Source organism: Pteropus alecto, unplaced genomic scaffold, assembly GCF_000325575.1.
Source record: "Pteropus alecto unplaced genomic scaffold, ASM32557v1 scaffold430, whole genome shotgun sequence".
In the NCBI taxonomy this organism is placed as follows: Eukaryota; Metazoa; Chordata; class Mammalia; order Chiroptera; family Pteropodidae; genus Pteropus; species Pteropus alecto.
The window spans coordinates 72,719-78,525 of record NW_006429602.1 but is presented as its reverse complement, the minus strand read 5'-3'; the positions used below and the strand labels follow the sequence as shown (position 1 = coordinate 78,525).

At 34.4% G+C, this 5,807-nt stretch overlaps 1 pseudogene; it reads left to right on the top strand.

Moving 5' to 3' along the window:
* Positions 1 to 2,197: 2,197 nt before the first annotated feature.
* On the top strand, positions 2,198 to 2,316 carry LOC112477992 (annotated as a pseudogene).
* The last annotated feature ends 3,491 nt before the right edge of the window (positions 2,317 to 5,807 follow it).

Genomic DNA, 5,807 nt, shown 5'->3' with positions numbered 1-5,807 from the left:
ATAATTAAGATTTAAGATCCTGTGGAATATATATACATAAATATATATATAAATATATAAGGCTTACAATTTCTCAAAAAGGTCTCCCAATTTTAATAACTTTTGAAAACATACTTTGTATTTTTAAGATGTAAAAATTATGTATTTCTAATTTTGATAAAAGTTCTACTTTGCTTAATCTCAAAAATGGTTGTCTCATCTTATCTGTTAGTTGTCGTCTTTAAAATTTTAAATCTTTTTAAAGTGTTAATATATGGCTTATGTAGAATGTACATATTTTTGACTATGCAAATGGAGAATAAGCTTTTACAGTTTAAATTTTGATGTTTCAAAGAAATCCAACATCCCTGAATCTTTGGTTTCTTCTATCATCTATAGCAAAGATATTTAAATCTTTGTTAACTAGATATCGTTTATATTACTTTTCTAGTATAGCTTTTTTGTGAATAGTTCCAGAAATATGCATGACAGTATATTATGCCAAATGTTAATAAAATTGTAATTATATAGCAGAATTTTTTAATGTTTGCTATAATAAATTAACACTTGTATTTTTGGAACTAATTGCAAATGTCTAACCAATATGCTATGTAACTGAAACTAATATAAAATAATGTTGAATGTCAACTGTAATTGAAAAATAAAAAAATATTAAAACATTCTTATAAAATTGCTTAATTTCATTCTTTATGTGTTGATTACTAATAAAAATGTTTTAGAAAATATTCTTATCATTGGAATCCATCTTTGTTGCTAGGTATAGTCACACCACACAAAAAAGAAGAAGGAACATTTGTGAAGCACTAAATTCTAAAAACAGAGATTGCCAATTTACACATTTTATTTCTAAATCCTTTAGATTCTTTATCAGAAACCTCTTATGTTTTCTTTTTTTTTCCCATTTGTTCCAATATAGTTTAGACAGTGCCATCCAATAGAAATATAACCTGTCACAAATACATACAAGATATATAACTTAAAGTTTTCCAGTATCCAAAATAAAAGATAAAAAAATAGTGAAATTAATTCAACAATACATTTAACACAATATATTCAATATGTTATCAAGTCATCGTGTAATAAATATAAAACAACTTATTAAGGAAAAAAATTACATTTTTTCATGCTAAATCTTCAAAATTCATTGTGTATTTTATACCTCTAGTACATCACAATGCAACTAAGCCACATTTCAAGTGCTCGGTGGCAAATATCTAACATATTGGACCCTCTGGAGGGTCCTATAGCTCTAGAGACCCTTATCATCTTCTGCTTGGACTGGTAACTATCTCTTTTAACTGGTTTCTGATACAACCCCACTTTCTTTAAAAGAGAATAGGTATTTTAATGGTCTTTTGAGATCAATGTGTATATTCTTTTTTTATACTATACCATGATACTACATTTGGAGAAGGAGCATTCTAGGTAGAGCCACTTCAAAATCTCTAAAGTGAGAGCATGTCTGGCTGTTTGAAAAGCAATTTGACCGACATTATCTAGTCTGAATGACTTAGAAGAAAAGTAGAAAATGAGGCCATTGGAGGACAAATTATCAAGAGCTTCACAGTCTTCTTTAGTGACTTGAAAACTTTTCTGAAAACACAGAAATGACAATGGAAGGTTTTCAGCTAAGAAATAATAGGACCTGAATTAAATATGAATCATTTTGGGTGTTATATTAAAACAAACTTTAGTGGAACAAGAATGGAAACATTAGGGCAAGTTAATGTTTGTACAATGATATAGGTGAGATACAATGGTAGTTTCAACCAAGTTGTAATAGTAGGAGTGTTAAAAAATGTGCAGATAACATGTAGCTCTATATCTATATTTATATCTACGTCTATAACTATAACTATATAACAACAGTATTTCCTAAGGGATTGAATGTGTGGTTTAGGAGAAGAAGGAATCAAAAACCTTTTAGCCTAAGGAACTCAAAGATGAGGGGACTGAGAAGAAAGAAACAGGTAAGAAGTAAACAAGAGAGAATGGTGGCCTGAAAGCCTAGTAAAGGTAACAATCAGTCAAGTGTTGCTGATGGTTCAAATAAGATGAAGACTGAAATTATTGGTGCTTTTAGTACAAGAAACAATTGATGATGTTGACATAAGCTGTTTTAGATGAGTGTTGAGAGTGAAATTATAATTAAAGAGGTTTTAAGAATATTAGATGCTGGAAAATGAAAGTCAGTTCTGTCTACTGCCATGCCACCCTGAGCAAGCTTGATCTCGTCTGATCTCGGAAGCTAAGCAGGGTCAGGCCTGGTTAGTACTTGGATGGGAGACTACCTAGGAAGACCAGGTGCTGTCGGCATAAAAAATAAAAAATAAGAGAACGTAAGTTGACAAGCTCCTTGCAGTCTGTGAGGTCAACCAAGGGTTGCCTGCCTGAAAAAAGAAAGAAAGAAAGTCAATTCTAACAATGATATTTTCTGGAAAGAGGAACTGAAACAGTGTAGCAGTTGGAAGTAGATGTAGGTCAAGAGGGTTTTTAAAATTATTTTTTGGAGATAGAAAAGAAGTATGGTAATGGGAATAATCAAATAAAGGAAGGAGACTGATGTTGATAATGTATATAAGAAATGGGAGAGCTACTTAAACAATATCTTAGGGCTGGTGAGCAGAGGACTGGATCTGTTGCACAGGTGGAGGTAATGGCTCTAGAAAAACACATAGAGAATCCATCTTAAAGAATGGGAAAGAAGGCAAAGAATGTTGGTGTACATTCTGGTAGGTAGATGGTTTAGTGATGGGAGTGATGAGATCACAGCAATAGTGTGAGGCAGTGAATGAGTGACAGCCAAATGGTGAGAATAACGGCTGGATCCCTAGGAAGGAGAAAGGGTAGAGAAATAGTTACAAGGTGCACCGAGAATCCTACCTTGCCAGTAAGTGGTATAAAGACTGTCGCAAACAAATATAGAAAAGAACACAAAAGCCATTACTTGACAAGGCTGCAGAAGTACTAACCTCAGGGGAGGTCCAGATTTGTATTATGCAAGGTTTAATCTAAATTAAAAATCTTATCTTCACTCACTCTTACTAAAAATTTTTCAATAGTTTCCTGTTGACTTTAGGAAAAAGTTTCAATACTTTTAATATAACCTAAAGCTTTTATATGAACCAGCTACTTCCATCTTCAGGCCTGTCTCTTATTTACTTTCTCTCTCTCACTGAGATAATATCTATTAGTTATTTATACCTGCCATCGTTTCTCTTCCTTCTTGGTTTTGGCATATTTTGTTCCCTCTACATGAAAGTCTTATTTCTCTTCATATCTCCCTTTTGTTGATTTAAAAAATTTCAGATCTTATAAAGAGCTTTTAGCTGAGATAGCTTCTTTGTACATATATATCATAATTTATAAATGAATAACATTATGAGTTCTTTGAATTAATTTTTCTAAATGTATTTTGGATAATTTTAAAAGTATATTTTATAATTTACACATAATAGTTCATAGAGTTCAAATAAAAATCACATAAAATTCATATTGCTTATGTACATATTATATACATATATATGTATATTTCATTTTTTAAATAATATTTTAAGTATATTTAGTGAGCTTATCAGCCTTAAAGCATTGCAATGTGCCTATCTTAAATAACAGGAAGAGAAATAACATTATTTCACATAATGTTTACAGATATTGATTTGATTGAAAATCTCTGTCAGCCATAATATCACCTATGCCAAAAGCTTATTGGCTTAGACTGGCCTTTGTTTACTTTATGCAGCTTAACTGTTATACATGAGAAAGTTCTGGCCTTCATACTAATCACAATCATGGTGATTGTTCTTTACCAGTGTCTAAAAAGAATAATATTTGGTCACTGATATCTGCATATATACAAAGGTTAAACTTATCCAGAGAACTAAGTGAAGAAAACTGTGAAAGATAAAGATTTAATAAGATGTAAAGAGCATAAGAAAAAATATACTTTATTCTGTCTGTGACAGATAGCTCCAATAATAAATATAATTTCTGATGAATCTGATCAGAGAAAAGTCTAAATAATGATAGATATTCCATAGGGTGTAGATGCACTGGTATTGAATATTTTGAGTAAGTGTTAATATCACATCGCTCTTGGGAATAATCTACTACCGACCTTGTGTAGACTGAGAAAAAGCAGACTAGAAAGGTGATGTTACTGACTGAAGCCAAATACAACAGTCATGGGTCATCCATTTGGACATAAACTTGCTTCAAAATAGTTCCTTTTGTTTTCTTAATTACACAAGGCCTATAAGTAATTTAACCAGTAATAAAAAAATCTTTTAACTTGTACAGCACAACTCTGTAAAGCATTTTATAATTTTAAGTAGCTCCAGCCAACTCTATATTAAAAATGAGATCCATGGACCAAATAGAAATCTAATGCTTACAACATTGCTGTCACAATCATATATAAAAACAGATGCTGTATTTCCCAAATGACAAAAAAAAAAAACCCATAAAGCTATATTTTTTATATGCTGAACTATAGCTATCAACGACCTGAATTCAAATTAATCACATTATAGAAAACTGGTATCAAAATAATTTAAATGTTCTATGAGTTAAAAACACTGACCCAACTATTATTTTATGTACTCCCTTATCCGAAGTTTTATCTACTTACAAATACATCAGCTTTGCCACTTAGTCCCTTCACATAGTCGTCAGTTGCAATTACTTGAAACTTGAAATAGGACCCTCTCATATTATGGAAGTGCATAGCAGTTTTGATATGCTCTGTATATGTTTCCACCACAAATCCTCCTTTTTCCTCTTTAATTGGAGGTATTATGATGTATGCCATGGCACCATAATTGCCAGTATCTTATCAGTAGCCTAGGAGCGGGGGAATCACAGGTTATAAATAATCTGGAAAAAAAAAACTTTAGGAAAAAAAGTGGCGTAGATGATAGAGGCTCTGTTTATCCCTCTGGTGTCCAAATCAAAGTTGTGATGGAAACAAGGAGCAGCAGCAAGGAAAAATCTCCTGGGATCTAGAGGAACAAACCATACAACTGGAGAAGTCCAAGAAAACACCCTGCAACAGCAGAAGGTAGAACGGGGTGAGGACATGGGCATGCCCAGTCCTGAGCAGCTGAGTGAGATGGAGGCTGGGGTAGTGGCAGCGGCAGAGGCCTCTTAAAGGAGCCATGACTATGAGAAGAGTTTCACGGTGACGGACCTGCTTGCTCTGAGCACCAGTGCCAATTGGGCTGTGTGAAGTGGGCACCAAGGACTTACAGGGAGACATTGTTGGAGTGAAGGCCGAGTTGAAACTTGCTTGGTATGGAAGTGCCAGCAGTATCCATTGGTCCGTGATGAGCCCTCCCCACTCCCAGTGCGCAGACACAGCGTCACCATAGCCGTGATGTCATCAAACTGGATAAAAGAGGTGGCTCCACCCTGAGGATTCCCTGAAACCCCACCTCCCCCAACTCGGGCCCCACCCCATCCAGGTGTATCCTCAGCTACTCAGGTGCTCCTTATTGCGACTCATACTGGAGGCAGCCTTGGTTTCTGGTGTGGCCTTTTGAGGCAACTATAAGCACAGCATCTGGGGATTGCTTGCTGAATCTTAACAGGTGGCCCCAAGGGGAAGAGGCTTGGGCTAAATTTGGCCTGCAGCTGACCCCCTCTTAGGACTGTGCCACTGGACACCTACTTCACAAATCCACATGAGACTGGGATATTTAGGAGCTTTGCTTAGTACATAGAAACAGGCACAGAAAGACAGCCAAAATGGGAAGACAAAGAAGCAGAAGCCATATGAGAGAACAGAACAGAGATCCAAATATAATGGA